This window comes from the organism of the source record quoted next, unplaced genomic scaffold, assembly GCF_019419815.1.
Source record: "Pyrus x bretschneideri cultivar Hongxiangsu unplaced genomic scaffold, Pyrus_bretschneideri_v1 Contig49, whole genome shotgun sequence".
Taxonomy (NCBI): domain Eukaryota; kingdom Viridiplantae; phylum Streptophyta; class Magnoliopsida; order Rosales; family Rosaceae; genus Pyrus; species Pyrus x bretschneideri.
The window spans coordinates 2,666,002-2,686,146 of NW_025999786.1; the positions used below are offsets into that span (position 1 = coordinate 2,666,002).

The window sequence follows — 20,145 nt, forward strand, 5'->3', positions numbered from 1 at the left end:
AAGTGAAAAACACAACTCCGCTGATACCAAATTTGTATGTCACACAATCTTAGAATCCTTGGTAACACTTTTAACTTGATTGAAAAATATGTTGTAATTGCCATCTGCTATTAATATTTGAGCCTCATTGACGAGTCAATGGCGTTTGGATTGGTTGATATCTCCCAAGGATTCACTTCAGCCTTTGATTAGAGTCTGGGATTGGGATTGGGATTGGGATGAGCAGTAATCAGCATACTATCCGGTAATAGGATTGTATAGCATCTATATATACAGTGTTGATTCTAAAAGATGAGGAAGGGAAATGAAATCCACACCCCTTCTGCAGATTGTAAGAGTTAACCATTTATTCAACAAGGGCGAAGAAAATGTATATACTCAATAAGTTAAGGTCTCTATTGCTCAAACATCTGCACCCGGCGCCTAACAGACGCTCTGCCCCTAACATCTGCATACCTTTTCCTCTTTATTATGTAAGAGAAAACATAGACTTAAAGATTAATACACTAGCCAAGAACACAAGGATCAATCAACTTAACCACATTCCGTATACCATGTATGCATTATATGTAACTACTGAAGCATTCACAACATACAACTAAAATAATAAAGAGAAAATTAAGCAAAACTCCAGGAAATCCTCAGCTTCAGCAGGCTCATATGCAGTCATTACTAAACAATGGATGAGTCGTATGACTTGTGCGATACGGGCAGGTGGTAAGTCACTTCGTCTACGTCTAGCCTGGAATCAATGTTATCATATTTGGCATCGGGCAGTCAAGAACACGGTGGCCATAGTCATTACAATTAACACAGCAAATGGCAGAGCAAATGACATATTGTGCCCACACATATTATCCTTGCGAATACAGCGCCTACAAGCTAGTTCATAGCCCTCACCAACCAGAGTCACGCCAGGCGGGATCCTAGACCCATAGGGGCACATACTTTGGTCACAACCCTTCCGAAGGCAAACTGAACACTTGGAAGTACGGCGACATTTCTTCTTCTTCTTCTTCTTTAAAGTAGGCGGGGCATTCTCAAGTTGTAGTTGACCCATAGAGTCATCCAAAGCCTCTTTTTCTTTCTTCTCACCTGCATCATCTATTCAATTCCTATCAAATTTGAGAAACAATAACAGGCAATGTATTCAAGAATTAGACATTATAAAATCAGGGTGGGGGTGGTGAGCCAATACTTGAAATGTTATGTCTCCCCATGACACTTACTAAGAAAATTAAAGCATATTACACACCATAGCATTCTTGTTGTGTTGAAATTGGCTACCAACCGATAAAAGCCAACTAAACCTAATTGATTAATTCTCAGAACCAGGTAGTTTAGACAACAATAGCAACCAGTTCTTTCCAATAAGGTATAAATTAGAAAAGATTAATGAGTTTCCTAGTTTAGACAACAATACCGTCAAATAGGATCAATTACATAATAGGCTGTTCATCTCTTGCTTGAAATGACTTTATAAAGACTAAAGCTTCAGAATTTCGTCGCTGAGCATGTCAAATTGGGCATAAATATAAGCATACACAACATTTAATTTCAATCTTAGACTCAAAGAACTTGAGAAACGGGTAAAATTTTGGTCTCCACTGTACTTCTCCTAACATAAAGACCATTGAGTAAAGAGAATCAGTTATCCACAGAGTCAAATGGCAGCGATAGGGTTGGTTTTTCAGAATAGCTAACTTTATCCTCAGGAAGTGGTGCCAGAATATCGTCAAATTCCACAAATCCAAAACACTATAGTAATCTATGTAGGAGTTTGAGACCTTCTTGTCCCACATTGATCAACAGTATTTTTTTACTAGACTTTATATAGGCTTATTCCTTCTTCTTAGTAATTAGAACTTGGACCATTTGGAAATTGATTGAAGGTTTGAGCCTTATGGTTGTGTGGATTAGGCTTGAATATAATATAGCCTAAATGCAATTAACATTAATTAATCAAGACAAGGGCCTGGGAATTTAAAATTAATCAGATTCATTAATTTTAATTTTCGGATTAAGTTTTTTAATTAATTTATTAATTAAAAACCGTTTTGATTAAAAGACACAGCTATTAGAAAGAGTTGTGTACTTTCAAATACACTGAACATATATTTGAAAGAGTGTGAAACAACTTATTTATTTGCAATCACAGTATCCAAGTGAAATCATCTTTTCTTCGGTATGAAATTTTCAGAGACTAAGCACACAAAGCAAATTCGCTAAAATTCTAGAATCTAGTGCGGGTTGTAGAATTGGGTAGTTGAATTCTGGTCGAGCAGACGTTGTAGAACCACAAGCATAAGAGTGGGACGAAAATACTGTTCAAAGGACATAGTTTTTACGCTAGCCTCTACCTTCTGTGATCAAGTTAGTATCATTGATATTCTTATATTAGTTTTTGTATTTATTGTATAATTTCATTCTGCACATCAAGTATTTTTGGTTAATAAAATATTAGAATTTCAAGTTCTGTTTATTTCTGTTATTTTTTGTTTATTTCTGATTTGTTCTCTAACAATCTTTGAACAGTATGGAACAATCAAGAACTAAACCTCATTCTAAGAAGCCTGAGAAATTTAAGGGCAAAGACTTCAAAAGATGGCAGCAGAAGATGCTGTTTTATTTGACAACCTTGAATTTGGCTAATGTTCTGCGTGAGACTGTACCTATTGCAGATGGAGAAAATACTTTTTCTGTAGAAATTTTAACAGCTATAGATGCCTGGAATCATAATGATTTCCTCTGCAGAAACTATATTCTCAATGCATTAGATGATTCATTGTATGATGTCTATGTAGTATGCAAAACAACCAAGGAACTTTGGGAATCACTTGAGAAAAAAATATAAAACTGAGGATGCTGGTTTCAAGAAATTAGTCGTGGGCAAATTTTTGGACTACAAAATGGTGGATTCCAAGTCCGTTGTCTCTCAAATTGAAGATCTCCAGAAAATCATCCATGGCATTCATGTTGAAGGGATGGTGATTAATGAGTCTTTCCAAGTGACGTCCTTTAGAAAAACTGCCACCTTCTTGGAAAGAGTTCAAGAATTATCTCAAGCACAAACGTAAGGAGATGACCCTTGAGGATCTCATTGTCAGGCTGAGAATAGAGGAAGATAACAGAAAGAATCAGAAGGGCCTGGTTTCGAGTATGGAAGCCAAGGCGAATGTTGTTGAAGGAAGTTCATCAAAGCAAAGGCCAAAGTTCCAGAAAACTAAGAAGAAGGAAAAACACTTTGCCCCTGGTGCAAAAGGCAAAGACTTCAAGAAAATCAAGGGAAGTTGCTGGGTTTGTGGAAAGCAAGGCCATAAGGCTCAAGAATGTCGCCATCGAAGGGATCAAGATCCTGGAAATCAAGGCAACAACAACCGTGCGAACTTGATTGAAAACAATGTGGATGCCTTGGCTGCAATGATTTCTGAAATCAACCTTGCATCTGGTCACCTTGATTGGTGGATAGATACTGGTGCAACTCGCCATGTGTATGATGACATGTTAGTTTTTGGCTCGTCAATTTGTGTCCTTTTCTGTTTAGGATTGTTTTAGGGAAAGGGTGCACCAATTCTTCTCCTAAAAGGGCTAGGAAAGAATCTTAGTTTCTTGATTCAATTTAGATTAGAAATCCTAGAAGTCTATTTAGAATTGGAAAGGAAGTCTAATTTCATATTCCACTTAGAATAGGAATTATAATCTGTAAAGGACATGTAAGCCAACCCTATATCTATAAATAGGGTGTGGCAAGGCTGTTTAACAGCAGAGAGAAAATAGCCAAACAGCAGAGAGTGTTTGAGATTAGTTCTAGGGTTTGCATAAGTTCTGTAATCTCTATTATTAATCAAAGAAGCGGTGATTTATCTACCTAGGGAAATCACAACTGGACGTAGGCATAAGTTCTGCCGAACCAGTATAATTCTTGTGTGTTTCCAAGTTTTCTATATTTGCTAGTTTAGTCTATTGCCGTTGGTTACATCAAAGAACAAGGTCCAGTGTGCGGGGTTTTTTTCAACAATTGGTATCAAGAGCTAGGATCAAGGTGTTCTACGATGTTAAAAGGGAAGATGAATGCGGATCAAAGACCTGCATTAAAACCCTTTGACGGCAAGGATGACTTCACGGACTGGCAAAGGATGATGAAGAACGTACTGATACAGCAGGATTTGGATGATGCACTTAATGGTAAGAAGCCGGAAAGCATGACAGAAGCAGCATGGAATAAGGTTCTCAAGAAGGCCAAGAGTTCCATCGAGATCCATCTCACAAGATCAGTTCGGTCACACATCACCGAAAAGATGTCTGCCCAGGAAGCATGGGAAAAATTGGAGAATGTTTATATGGGAAAAACCGTGTCCAATAAACTTTTTCTAAAGGATGAACTATTCGGGCTTCGACTAGAAGAAGGAGGTGATATTGAAGATCACGTATGCAGGTTCCAGAATTGCATAGCTAATCTTCAGAAAGTCGAAGAAACTTACAAAGATGATGATATGGCTATCATCCTGCTAAGGTCTCTACCTTCGTCTTTCAAGCACTTTCGAACAACTTTAATGTTTGGAAAAGAGTCCTTGAAGCTTGCAGACGTAATTCAAGCTCTTCAGTCATATGCTAAACTAGATGATATAACTGAAAGCTCTCAAGGCCTTTATGCCAAAGGCAAGGAGAGGGGGCGGGAAAAGACAAGGGAAGAGAAAACTGGCAGCAGAGGTAGGTCAAAATCCAAGAAGAAAAAGGAAAAGAAGGAAGGTTGCTTCGAATGTGGTTCAGCCGATCATTGGAAGAGGAACTGCAAGATTTGGAAAGAAAAGAAAGCCAAGATGGAAGGAAGCTCAGGTTCCGCTAGTGCAGTCACCGAACATGAGAGTGACGGGGAACTTCTTTCGGTAACATCGGGCTCCAAGGCTTTCAATTGGATTTTGGATACTGGATGCACGTTTCATATGTGTGCAGTAAAAGAATGGTTCGATACTTACAAAGAAGTCAGCAGCGGGGAAGTCTTAATGGGGGATGATTCTTCATGTCCTGTAAGAGGAATCGGCACTGTTCGAATCAGAATGTTCGATGGGATGATACGAGCTTTGGGGAACGTCAGGTATGTCCCTAGACTAAGAAAGAATTTGATTTCCTTGGGTACTTTAGATGAGGCCGGTTATGGGTACAAGTCTAAAAAAGGAAGACTCAGGGTAACCAAAGGATCGCTAGTGGTAATGCGGGGTGACCTACAACCCAATAAGTTGTATAAGTTAATTGGGACCACTATAGTCGGGGGAGCAGCTGTTTCTGTAAATCAAAGTATAGAAGACAAGACTGAACTATGGTATCATAGGCTCGGGCACATAAGCCAGAAGGGATTGCAAGAATTACACAAGCAAGGTCTATTGGAAGGCGTGTCAGCTTGCAAACTGGACTTTTGTGAATACTGTGTTCTTGGGAAGCAAAGAAAGGTATCATTCGCAAGTAGCAGTGCAGATAGCCGAAGTAAGGAGCGACTCAGCTATATTCACTCAGATGTTTGGGGTCCTGCTCCAACTAAATCAAATGGTGGAGCCAGGTATTTTGTTACTTTCATGGATGATTTTTCTAGGAAGGTTTGGATTTATTTCATGAAGCAGAAATCCGAGGTTTTTGCAAAGTTCAAGGAATGGAAAACAGAAATCGAGAATCAAACTGGAAGAAAGATCAAGGATCTGAGAAGTGACAATGGAGGTGAATATACAAGTAAGGAGTTCACCGATTACTGCAAGCAGGAAGGCATCATAAGGCACTTCACAGTAAAGAAGAATCCCCAACAAAATGGAGCTACTGAGAGGATGAACCGAACTCTAATGGAGAGAGAAAGGAGCATGCGATTTCATGCAGGATTGCCTGATAGTTTTTGGGCAGAGGCTGTTAATCATGCAAGTTATTTGATTAACAGATCACCATCTACAGTTCTCGGTTTTAAGAGTGCAGAAGAGGTATGGTCTAAGAAGCCGGTGGATTATTCCAAGCTCAGGGTGTTCGGCTGCAGTGCTTATGTACATATTCCAAGTGATGAAAGGTCCAAGCTAAAACCGAAGTCTATACTTTACATATTCCTAGGTTTTGAGAAAGGAGTGAAGGGTTTCAAGCTTTGGGATTTCAACAACAGGAAAAAGGTTGTCAGTCGAGATGTTGTCTTTGATGAGACAACCATGCCTCTGAATAAAGTCGAGAGCAGTAGGGAGAAGAAGGATGATGCTGAAATTGAAGCAACAAAGATTCCGTTAATCAGTTCAGATGAAGAAGAAGCTCAGGTGAAGCAAATTGAGCAAGAGGCCGAATCTGATGGTTTTGAGGAAGAAGAAGAGCATCAGCATCATTCACCAGTTAGGAATCAGGTGGAGCAAGAAACAGGACAGATTGAAGGTACTCCAATCCGCCAGATATCCCAAAGGAGTCAAACTCCACCCAACAATCCACCAGCATTCCAAAGATGCATAGCACTGGACAAACCTAAGCGGAACAAGAAGAAACTTGACAGGTTTGGGTTTGACCAAAACGAAGTTAATTATGCTCTTAATATTAGTCAAGGAGATCCGACTACTTATCGAGAAGCTATAGCAAGTGATGAGCGAGATAGTTGGATAAGTGCTATGACAGAGGAAATGGAGTCTCTTTACAAGAACTCTGTTTGGGAGTTGGTTCCTAAATCCAAAGACAGAAAGCTAGTTGGATGCAAGTGGGTATTTAGGAAAAAAGAAAGACTACATGAACAAGATGCCGTGAGATTCAAAGCAAGGCTCGTGGCTAAGGGGTACTCACAAAAGGAAGGGGTGAATTATGATGAGATCTTTTCACCTGTAGTCAAGCATACTTCTATCCGATTGCTTTTAGCAATGGCAGCTCAACATGACATGGAGATTGAGCAGATGGATGTGAAGACAGCGTTTCTTCATGGGGATTTAGAGAAGACGATATTCATGGCTCAACCAGAAGGGTTTGTTGAATATGGGAAAGAAAACCTAGTATGTCAGCTAAGGAAGTCCCTGTATGGCCTGAAACAGTCTCCAAGACAGTGGTACAAGAGGTTTGATTCATTCATGCTGAAAATTAATTTTAGAAGGTGTTTGTATGACTGTTGTGTGTACTATCATGTGTTCCAAGATGGGATGATCATATTGCTATTGCTATATGTGGATGACATGTTAATTGCTTGTCAAGACAAGTCTAGAATTCAAGACTTGAAAAGGATGTTGAGCGAGGAGTTCGACATGAAGGATCTAGGTGCCGCACAGAAGATCCTTGGCATGGAAATTCAGAGAGATAGGATCGCCGGAAGGATTTGGATATCACAAGCCAAGTATATTCAAAAGGTTCTTGAGAAGTTCAACATGCAAGAAGCAAAGGTAGTTTCGACTCCTTTGGCAGCTCACTTTAGGTTAAGTGGACAACAGTATCCTACGTCCGAGGAAGAGCAACAAGAAATGAAGAAGGTGCCTTATGCTAATGTTGTGGGCTGCCTCATGTATGCAATGGTATGCACACGTCCTGACATAGCTCAAGCAATCAGTGTCGTTTCCAGATACATGGCAAATCCAGAAAAGCAACATTGGGATGTAGTCAAGTGGATTTTGGGTTATTTGAAGGGTTCTTGGCGACAAAGGATTATGTTTGAGAAGCAAAAGGAAAATGCAGGGGTGTTAGGATATGTGGATGCCGATTATGCAGGGGACTTGGACAAGAGAAGGTCAACTTCTGGTTATGTGTTTACATGCGCAGGAGGACCAATCAGTTGGAGGGCACTACTGCAACCAATTACAGCTTTATCGACCACAGAGGCAGAGTATATTGCATTGGCCGAAGCTGGAAAGGAAGCAATTTGGCTTAGTGGCTTGGTAAGTCAAATGGGAATCACTCAAGATTGTGTGAAGCTTAAGTGTGATAGTCAAAGTGCCATTCACTTGGCAAAGAATCAGGTTTTTTCTGGAAGATCAAAGCACATTGAAGCAAGGTATCACAGAATCAGAGATTGGGTGGAGTGTAAGGAAATTTGGATTGAAAAGGTTCATACGGATGACAATGTCGCAGATTTCCTTACAAAGATAGTGCCGGCCAAGAAGTTCAAGCATTGTTTGAACTTGATCAATCTCGTTGATTGATTAAAGTGGAGCACCTCCTCACCTAAGGTGCAATGAGGCAAGAAGGAGGTTGCCAAGGTGAAGACTCTTAAAGTTTTCCAGAGCTACTTCAAGAAGGTTCAAAGATACTCTGGGGTGCAAACGATCAAGACTTGGTTTGACTCACCAAGGTGGAGATTGTTAGTTTTTGGCTCGTCAATTTGTGTCCTTTTCTGTTTAGGATTGTTTTAGGGAAAGGGTGCACCAATTTTTCTCCTAAAAGGGCTAGGAAAGAATCTTAGTTTCCTGATTCAATTTAGATTAGAAATCCTAGAAGTCTATTTGGAATTGGAAAGGAAGTCTAATTTCATATTCCACTTAGAATAGGAATTATAATCTGTAAAGGACATGTAAACCAACCCTATATCTATAAATAGGGTGCGGCAATGCTGTTTAACAGCAGAGAGAAAACAGCCAAACAGCAGAGAGTGTTTGAGATTAGTTCTAGGGTTTGCATAAGTTCTGTAATCTCTATTATTAATCAAAGAAGTGGTGATTTCTCTACCTAGGGAAATTACAACTAGACGTAGGCATAAGTTCTGCCGAACCAGTATAATTCTTGTGTGTTTCCAAGTTTTCTATATTTGCTAGTTTAGTCTATTGCCGTTGGTTACATCAAAGAACAAGGTCCAGTGTGCGGGGTTTTTTTCAACATGACAGAAATATATTCTCTTCGTACCAGAAAATCGAGGGAAACGACCAGCTGTTTATGTGAAATGCATATGCATCTGTTGTGGCTGGAATAGGGAAATGTGTTTTGAAATTCATTTCTGGAAAGGAATTAACCCTCCTTGATGTGTTGCATGTCCCCGATATAAGGAAGAATCTTGTTTCTGGTCCTATCCTTAGTAATAAAGGATTCAAACTAGTTTTTGAGTCCCATAAGTTTGTACTAACTAAAAGGGGAATGTTTGTAGGGAAGGTTTACCTTGCTGATGGATTATTCAAACTAAATGTACTTGCTAATGCTATGAATGAAATAAATAATGTTTCTGCTTATATTGTTGATTCGTCTAATTTATGGCACTCTAGGTTATGACATGTATATTTTTGTTCACTTTTTAGAATGCATAGTTTAGGTTTGCTGCCCAAAATTGATTATCTAGATAATGTTAAATGTGAGACTTGTACAAAATCGAAATTTGCGAGTCAAAGCTTTAAATCAGTGCATGAAAAGTCTAATGATTTATTAGATTTAATTCATAGTGACTTGTGTGATTTTAGATCATATCCAACTCGTGGTGGAAAGAACTATTATGTAACATTTATAGATAATTTCAGTAAGTATTGTTATGTTTATTTACTTCATAGTAAAGATGAGACCTTGGATATGTTTAAGACATATAAGGCAGAAGTTGAGAATCAACTTAACAAGAAGATTAAAGTCTTAAGATCCGACAGGGGAGGAAAATATGAGTCCCATGCCTTTGCTGAATTTTGTGCCACACATGGCATAATTCATCAAACAACAACCCTTTATACACCGCAACAAAACGGTGCTGCCGAACGGAAAAATAGGATTTTTAAAGACATGATCAATTCTATGCTGAATAGCTTTGGGCTTCCACACAATTTGTGGGGTGAACTTTACTTACTGCAAATAAAATTTTGAATCGAATTCCACCTAAAATGAGAAAGGAGTCACCATATGAATTATGGAAAGGAAGAACCCCAACGTTTAAATTGCTTAAAGTGTGGGGTTGCCTGGCAAAAGTACAAGTCCCATTGCCAAAGAGAACAAAATTAGGGCCTAAAATTATAGATTGTGTTTTTATTGGTTTTGCATCTAATAGTTCAGCTTATAGATTCTTAGTTTTTCATTCCGACGTCAGTGATATACATGTCAATACTATTATAAAATCTATAAATGCAATATTTTTTGAGGATATATTTCCATACAAAATAGGCAAGTCTAATTTATTGAAAAAGAGATTACATGATGATGTATCTAAGGTTAATGACGAACCTAGAGAACATGATGATGGTTCATCCTCGTCTAGAGTTCAAGAAGAAGAAGAACTTGAACCTAGAAGGAGTAAAAGGACAAAAATTCGAAAGGACTTTGGGCCTGATTTTGTGACCTTATTAACCGAGACAGAACCTCAGTCATTCAAAGAGGCCATGTCCACTCATGAAGCTCCATTTTGGAAGGATGCAGTTAACAGTGAGATAGATTCCATTATGCAAAATCATACATGAGAATTAGTCGATTTGCCTCCTGGCAATAAGCCAATTGGGTACAAATGGATCTTTAAGAAGAAATTAAAACCTGATGGTACGATTGACAAATATAAGGCTCGTTTGGTAGCTAAAGGATACCGTCAAAAACATGGTTTGGATTTCTTTGATACATACTCGCCTGTAACGAGAATTACGTCAATAATATTGTTGATTGCTATAGCTGCACTCCATAACATGGAAATACATCAAATGGATGTAAAGACTGCATTCTTAAATGGAGACTTAGATGAGGAAATATATATGGAACAACCCGAGGGATTTATGGTTAAAGGTCAAGAACACAAAGTTTGTAAACTTGTGAAATCACTATATGGGCTTAAACAAGCTCCAAAGTAATGGCATGAAAAATTTGACCATATTATGATAACACACGGTTTTAAGATAAACGAGTGTGATAAGTGTGTCTACACAAAAGCTCAAAATAATGCTTGTGTTATGTTGTGTTTATATGTAGATGATATGCTTATAATGGGAACTAACAAAGAGATAATAAATTGGACCAAGAAGATATTGAAATCAAGTTTCGATATGAAAGATCTTGGATTAGCTGATATGATTCTTGGTGTAAAAATAAAAGGAAACCAAGAAGGATATATTCTTACACAATCCCATTATATAGAAGCTACAATTAGAAAATATGGTTATTTGGAAAGTAAAGATGCAATTACTCCTTTTGATGCCAATAGCAAACTTAAGAAAAATAGAGGTGATGATATATCTCAACGTGAATACTCACAAGTTATTGGAAGTCTTATGTACATTATGAACTATACAAGGCCTGATATAGCATACTCAATGAGTAGACTAAGTAGATATACATGCAATCCTAGGCATGATCATTGGGAAGCTTTAATTCGACTATTGAGATACTTAAAGCATACAATGAATTATGGATTGCATTATACGAGGTACCCTCGTGTGCTTGAAGGATTTATTGATGCGAATTGGATATCAGATAGTAATGATACAAAAGCCATAAGTGGATATGTATTTACTTTTGGAGGAGCAGCAATATCTTGGAAATCTTCTAAACAAACATGCATAGCCCGATCAACTATGGAATCAGAATTTATCGCTCTTGATATCTCTGGAGGAGAAGCTGAGTGGCTAAGAGATTTTTTGGAGGATGTTCCCATATGGTCTAAACCTGTAACGGCAATATGTATACACTGTGATAGTTTAGCTGCACAATATCGAGCTAAAAATAGTGTATACAATGGGAAGCCTAGACAAATTAGACGAAGGCATATTACAATAAAGCAATGGCTCTCTAGTGGTGTAATTTCTATTGACTATGTTAAGTCAAAAGATAATATTGCGGATCCGCTTACTAAAGGTTTGTCTAGAGAGCAAGTTAAGCATACATCGAGGGGAATGAGTTTAAAGCCAACAGAGTAAAATGAAACTATCAAACAGAAACCTAACCTAGTTGATTGGAGATCCCATGGTTTAGGTTCAATAGGCAAACTGGTTTGGCTAGATTCAAGAAGAAACACACTTACATACCCATTCTTATGATGGAAGAAGTGTGGTGACTGCTGATGATGTTGGATACATTAGTTTAATGATATTGATACTTGTAAATCAAGTGGAATAGTAGCAGCCTATTCTTAATCAATATCACCTATATGAGAGTAAATGTGGGATCGCATTTATGAGAATTACATGGCTACATTCTCTAAAGCTCTCATGAATCCAGGATTTGTTTAGAACAAAAAAGAACACAAACGTATGAATTTGTGATGTGTAAATGTGGCATATGTTTTGCTTATTGTCTTGGTTTACTACGGAGATGAACAGTTCAAAATTTTATATTCACTGCATCATCTAGTAAATCCGATAAGTATATACTAAGGTAGGTTCAAGTCCAAAAGACACATCTCCTGATGTATGTCACATCTATTGTTGACTCTCGTATCTTAGTGTTTCTAGGACCAAAGAGTCGTCTCAAATGTGGGGTCTTGTAGGAGTTTGAGACCCTCTTGTCCCACATTGATCGACAGTATTTTTTCACTAGCCTTTATATAGGCTTATTCCTTTTTCTTAGTAATTAGAACTTGGACCATTTGGAAATGGATTGAAGGCTTGGGCCTTATGGTTATGTGGATTAGGCTTGAATATAATATAGCCTAAATACAATTAATATTAATTAATCAAGACAAGGGCCTTGGAATTTAAAATTAATCAAATTCATTAATTTTAATTTTCGGATTAAGTTTTTTAATTAATTTATTAATTAAAAAAATGTTTTGATTAAAAGACACAGCTATTAGAAAGAGTTGTTTACTTTCAAATACACTGAACATGTATTTGAAAGGGTGTGAAACAACTTATATATTTGCAATCATAGTATCCAAGTGAGATCATATTTTCTTCCTCTTTTTCTTCTATACAAATTCCAGAGAGTAAGCACACAAAGCAAATTCGCTAGAATTCTAGAATCCAGTGCGGATTGTAGAATTAGGTAGTTGAATCCTGATCGAGCAGATGTAGAACCAAAAGCACAAGAGTGGGACGAAAATACTATTCGAATGACATAGCTTTTACGCTAGCCTTTACCTTCTGTGATCAAGTTAGTATCATTGATATTCTTATATTAGTTTCTGTATTTATTGTATAATTTCATTCTGCACATCAAGTATTTTAGGTTAATAAAATATTAGAATTTCAAGTTCTGTTTATTTTTGTTATTTTTTGTTTATTTCTGAATTGTTCTCCAACAATCTATTGATTCCAATTAAGCATTTGTTGGAAAAATTGATAGTAGATGTAAACACACGAAAAAAAAAACCCTAATTCAATCATAACCCTAATCATTCAATTAGGCATAACTAACAGAGCAGGTGACATCGAGCTTCTCAGACCAGCTGAGGAGGGATATACTTGAGTCGGCTTCCGGAGGCAAAACGTTCGAGGGCATTGGAGTGGCGGCGCAAATTCTCGCTCTACGCGAAACCTCTCAACAACCTTGAGATTTTTATTTTCTTTTTCTGCCAACACATCTTCAGTTTGGATAAACTGCACTGTGAAGGCAATTGGCGACATCTTCAATTTGGATAAACAGCACTGGAGCCGTAGAATCAGCCGATCAAAGAGCACCTTCAGTTTGGATAAACAACACTGCTTCGAGACTGAATGGTTATTTGTCCAAGTCTCGATCGACAAAGATTTTCGAGTAGAGGTCATCTCATCAGCCTTCTTGGCGAAGTGAGGTGTTACAGGTTACTACATTTGGCACATTGAAAGACGAATTCAATATTTGAACTTCGTAGAACTAGCAGCCTTGTCTTCAGGCTCTAGAACCCAAAGGCCGAGATGCGTTCCTTCCTCGGCCCCAGTCACGATATCAAAAAGTCTCAAAAAGTCAACAGTGTGCCCAACACGACATTAACACATTTTACTCCCAGGCCAAGCTCGGCTGACGAGTTGGCATGCCTCGCACACAACCAAAGGACGTAGTTAACTTATTAATTACTTGGCCTGCGCGTCAAGTAAGCTTGGTAGTTTTTAGGGTCAACACCTTGTTAAACCATTTTGCCAATTCTGCTACTCGTGAATACAATGCTCATTGAAGAAAAATAAAGCCAAAATTCATGTAAATTAAATGTCAAAATAGTCTATGTGTTATAGTCATATGGAGAGTGAATATTAAGAAGTCCGAACTTACTTTTGAGAGAATTTAAAGTTACCTCTTCCAAAAGGCTTGGGAAAGATGTTTGCCAATTTTCCTTGAGAAGTAACGTAGGAAGGAGTGATTATACGACAACGTTTACTTGCTGTCTTTTGATTTTCGGCAAAACACCACACTCAAATGACAATTTTTCCCCTAGAGACTACAATTTTTCACCGTCTATTACATTTTTTGTACTAATGTATCAAAATACATGTACTACTAAGAAATACTAGAACGAAGATCCAGAATCAACTGGTTCTGGTAGGATGACTCTTATCCCAAGTTCTTTTATATATCTACCATGCATCATAAAAGAGCAAACCGCTTCAATTCTTTGCCCTAACAGCTGAGTTAATTGAACCATTTTACAAAAGGGACTTCGTGCTTAAACGTCGACAGTTAACATCAATTTTGTTATTATATTTATATAGAGATCTCTTCCCTCTGTTCGTAAAATATAAGGTCTAATTATGGGGCCCAATTCACAATGAATTTCAACAATCAAATTGCGTACCACATGCTTGCAAAAACTATTTCTATACAATTATTCAACCATTAATTATTTGACTTGGTCTCTACGAGAAGTAGTGACCCATGGAATTAAAGCCACTAATACACATGCAAATGGCCAGGGCCATCCGCATTCCTCACACACATATCTGATACGAGTTTATTATTATTGATATAAACACACGGATTACAGTGAAATTAAAACAACAAAAAAAACAAAGAAAAATGTAGTGATGAAAGCTAATGCCACTTTCGCAGGGAACACGATTGCATTTGCACATGCAACAAGCCTTTTAAACCCATAGGTGACCCAAATGGGACGAGTGAAGTCTCGTGAGGGTTTCCAGAGACACTACCCACAAACATCATGCATAATGGTCATTAACATTTACATGTACCACCAGAGACTGAGTACATATCCACCCCTTGGGAGTCCGGGGTTTTTTGATGGAGGCGTAATTCGAATCTATTTTCGATGAACGGCCTTGTTAAAAGGTCGCTTTGCAAGTGGCGTAATCGGCAGCGTGTGATTTGGTTGTTGTTATCGGGTGGTCCGACAGGCTCGACCTTGAACAATGTGCAAGCCCAATTGTCTTTGGTTTCATTTCGATCGGTAGCTGCGGCCAGGACCAGCAGCCTGTTTTGGTCCACCCTTCTCAAGTAGTTGCCATTGTAGGAGCATTTGATATGCACATAATGCTTATCAGCGTAGTCCTCATTGTTTGGTGTTTCGGTGGTGAACTTTACGAATCGGCTGTCAGGATTGTCTTCAGAGAACTGGACAATCTCATTAATGTCGCTTTCTGCATCAAGTTGATAGCGCAAGTATTTGTTGTTGGTCTCTGCTTTCAGCAGAAAGGGGCTTGGTAATACAGGTGGAGCCATGTTGTATGGTATAACTGGGATTGGGAAGATCTCTCTTCTGTCTTCTCTCTTGATGATTGAATTTGCTTGCTGTGAGTGTGATCCCTAGCTCAAAACCTGCTTTCCTATTTATAAGAATTTAATCACTAGCTAGCTCATGTTCTGACATTTTCTTAGTCTTTTTGAATTAATATTAGTTAACTTCATCTGTCTGTTTCTCATCTCTTTCATTTATATGAGCATGGCTGATCTCATTCAAGTGACGCAAGATTTGGTAAAATAGCTGATCTCATCCATTTATTTGTATCATTTTCAAACTAATACTTTCTAGTCGTGAAACTGGTGAATGTGCTTTTGAAGTGTTAGGTGCGAAGACGAGTGCTTGTATTATAACAAAAAATAAGAACTTAACCCGTGAGCATAATATTTTTTTTTTCCCTTCTGTTTGGGGTCATATACAAACAAATACATGCTTTCTACGCAGATGAAACTATATCAGTCTTTAATTTTGAGGGAGAGACTAATTCTTGCTGGTGCAAATGGCTAGTAAGCCCAATTTCCTAATAATTAATTGACTTAGTTTCTAAGACAACTAGATCCGGAAGATGGAACTACAAACTAGCAAATTGTCAACTTTCATAAAGTAAATGGCTACAGGTGTGGAGTCTTTTATTAGAATTGTTTTGTACATGTTCTGAGTATGGTGATGGATTAAAATACATGACTACGGGTGTTGCGGGTCTTTATATAAAAATATGACTTTCATAACATGTGAATGCAAGAACTTAAAATCTCAATCATGCGTGTTACCTACCGTTCCAAATAAAATAGGTATAAAAGACAATAATATAACTATGCAGGTGTCAAGTATAACTAACGATCCGTTCGCACCCATAGCTCGTTTTGTACAAAGGAATGAATAACTCCCTAATCTAAATGGCAGTTGAGAGGAGAAATGGAAATAATATGACCAACTAGAGAGTAGAAGATGAATTGCAAATGAGTTTATAACAAAACACGGCATTAAAGTGACTGGTTATATAAAAAATTAACCAAGTGGGAGAGAGATTGACTTTCACCCCTTGTTGAGGACAAATTAAAGGCGATCTAAACTCTTAGGTTAGTAGCTAGGCAAGCCCCAACCCTAACGTGTGAGTTGCAAAATCATCTTGAAACCACAAACTGACAGTATTAGGTTTGTTTCTTTTACCTTTTGTTTATAAATGGCAGTAATAGATTGGCTTCACAGCGGTAATTTATTCTCTTTGAGAAACTCGAAGTGCGACTAAATGAACGATTGATCTATTGTCAACTTTCATAAAGCACAAGACAAGGGTAATATTGAGCATATGAACATGGCTGATTTTATTGGCGTGACTCAAGATTTGGTAAATATATAGCTGATCTGGTTGATTTGTTTTTATCCTTGTCAAACCACTATGCCAATTATGCCACTCGTGAATATAATGCTCATTGAAGAAAAACAATGCCAAAACTCATATAAATTAAATGTCAAAATGGTCTCTGTGTTATAGTCATATGGCCAATTTGTTCCCGTGTTATCAATTTGGCTAATTTAAGTCCTCGTGTTTGTCTTTGTTAATCAATTAAGGACATTTTATTCAATCTCTTTTAAAAAATTCATATGAAAAATTATATGAGATATAATTACCCTCTCTTTATAGAAAAATGCAAATCAATGAGAAATGACACATATAATGTCACATCCCGGCCCGGGTTGGACCACTTCCCGGGCCCGCTCCACCACCGTAGCACGATATTGTCCTCTTTGGGCCCCGACCACGCCCTCACGGTTTTGTTTCTGGGAACTCACATGAGAACTTCCCGATGGGTCACCCATCCTGGGAGTGCTCTCGCCCGGCGTGGTCGGGGCCCAAAGCGGACAATATTGTGCTACGGTGGTGGAGCGGGCCCGGGAAGTGATCCTACCCGGGCTGGGATGTGACATTGGTATCAGAGCCTATCCCTGGCCGGAAATGTGCCGACGAGGACGTTGGGCCCCTAAGGGGGGTGGATTGTGACATCCCACATCGCTCAGGGAAGTGATCCTTAAATGTATATTCCCATCCCTACCTAGCACGAGGCCTTTTGGGAGCTCACTGGCTTCGGGTTCTGTAGGAACTCCGAAGTTAAGCGAGAAGGGGGCGAGAGCACTCCCAGGATGGGTGACCCATCGGGAAGTTCTCATGTGAGTTCCCAGAAACAAAACCGTGAGGGCGTGGTCGGGGCCCAAAGCGGACAATATCGTGCTACGGTGGTGGAGCGGGCCCGGAAAGTGGTCCCACCCGGGCTGGGATGTGACATATAATAGATAAAACTTCCAATCTGAAAAATGATTATGGTTGTGACATAGAAAAGAGAGGGGTAATGTTAAGGAGGAGGTCGGGGAGTTGGGAGGAGAATGATTTTTCATTTAATTTTTAATTTTATGTCATTTTTAAAATATTTTAAATCAAATAAACAATTTGTAAATAAGTTTACAATAATTTATAATTTTTTTTTACAGAAATTAAATGGAAACGTCCTCAATTAGCTGATGAATATAAACACAAGGATCAAATAGGCCAAATTGAAAACACAATGACTAAATTGACCCAATGATTAAAACATATGGACCATTTTAATTGTGAAACTAGTGAAAAGGCTTTTGAAGTGTTACGTGCGAAAACGAATGCTCATGTTATAACAAAAAATAAAAACTTAACCCGTGAGCATAATATTTTTTCTCGTCCTCTGTTTGGGGTCATATACAAACAAATGCATGCTTTCGCAGCAGATGAAACCCTATCAGTCTTTAATTTTGAGGGAGAGACTAATTTTTGTTGGTGCATTTGTAAAATGGCTAGTAAGCCCAATTCCCTAATAATTAATTTACTTAGTTTCTATGACAACTAGATCCGGAAGATGGAACTACAAACTAGCAAATTGTCAACTTTCATAAAGTAAATGGCAACAGGTGTGGAGTCTTTTATTAGACTTGTTTTGTACATGTTCCGACTATCGTGAGGGATTAAAGTACATGATTATGGGTGTTGCGGGTCTTTATATAAAATTAAGAATTTTATAACATGTGAATTCAAGAACTTAAAGTCTCGATCATGCGTGCTACCTGCTATACCAAATAAAATAGGTATAGAAGACAGTAATATAACTGTGCAGGTGTCAAGTATAACTAACGATCCGTTCACATCCATGGCTCGTTTTGTAAGAATAAATGTATAACTCCCAAATCTCAAAGGCAGTTGAGAGGAGAAATGGAAATAGTATGACCAACTAGAGAGTAGAAGATGAATTGCAAATGAGCTTATGATTAATCACAATATTAAAGTGACTGGTTTTATAAAGGAGAAACCAAGGGGGAAAGATATTCACCTTCACCCCTTGTTGAGGGCAAATTAAAAATGATCTAAACTCTCAGGGTAGTAGCTAGGGCAAGTCCCACCCTTACGTGAGTAGCAATATCATCTTGGAACCACAAAATGACAATATTAGGTCGGTCTCTTTTACCATTTGTTTATAAATGACAGTATTAGGTTGGCTTCACAGCGGCAATTTGTTCTCTTCGAGAAACTCGAAGTGTGACTAAATGAACGATTGATTTGTCAACTTTCATAAAGCACAAGACGAGGACAATATTGAGCATATGAACATGGTTGATCTTATTGGCGTGACTCAAGATTTGGTAAATATATAGCTGATGTCATTGATTTGCTTGTATTCTTGTGTTCGGACCCAATTTTACATTATCGGCCCGAGCAATCAAAGTTGTTGGATGAGTAGAGTTTTATACTGTTGGATGACAAAGTGGTTGAGATGATTTTCAACAATTATTAAGAAATAATATATTGATTTTAATCATGATAGCATCTCTTAATGTATATTAGGATATCTAAACCTAATATTAGGTATATCCAGCTAGTTGTTTTGAAAAGAGATGATCTGATCCGTCATCAAAGGATTGCACAAAGACGTTCGAATAGCTTATCATATCAAGCCCCAGGTGCATGCAATCTCCTACGTGGCTAATTATTATCGAAACCTAAGTCCTATCTCTGATATGGAAGTGGGTGGTACAATTCAAATTGGCTTGGAATTCATGGTCATGTTGGAGTGAATGGGGTTGTAGCACGTGGCTTTATCTTGAGATATGGTGATTATATTTCATCAATTGGAATTACTTTTCAGAGTTTAATTTGATGAAGGAATCATCATGCATGTACATGGTCTTCGTCAGGAGAAATATGCATGATGGATTCGATTGGTGAAGTGATTTCAGGGAGATTAACATGTTTATTTATGGTGTCGTGATAAGTTTCGAATAGGGGGATAGGCCTTAGCCTATGGCACGGATCAGCTTCGCTAGTTTGAGTTGCAGATGAACTCTATAAAATTATCAGGCCGTGTTGAGGTAAATACGTCCCTATAAATACAGAGGCAGTGGCAACGGAAGAAGCCCCCTCCAATTCAACACACAAACTACCCTGCACAAATTCTTGCTCGACGCGAAACCTCTCAACAACCTTGAAATTTTTATTTTCTTTTTCCGCCAACACATCTTTAGTTTGGATAAACAGCACTATGAAGGCAACCGTCGACATCTTCAGTTTGGATAAACAGCACTGAAGCCGTACAATCAGCCGATCAAGGAGCACCTTTAGTTTGGATAAACAGCACTACTTCGAGACTGACTAGTTA

At 38.2% G+C, this 20,145-nt stretch overlaps 1 long non-coding RNA gene across 1 annotated transcript; it reads right to left on the minus strand.

Moving 5' to 3' along the window:
- Positions 1-548: 548 nt before the first annotated feature.
- Positions 549-1,693, minus strand: LOC125470175. Its single transcript, XR_007252423.1, has 2 exons — positions 1,424-1,693; positions 549-1,095 (listed from the first exon to the last, which is right to left on the minus strand). It is a non-coding gene; the product is annotated as an uncharacterized LOC125470175 (long non-coding RNA).
- Between the last annotated feature and the right edge of the window lie 18,452 nt (positions 1,694-20,145).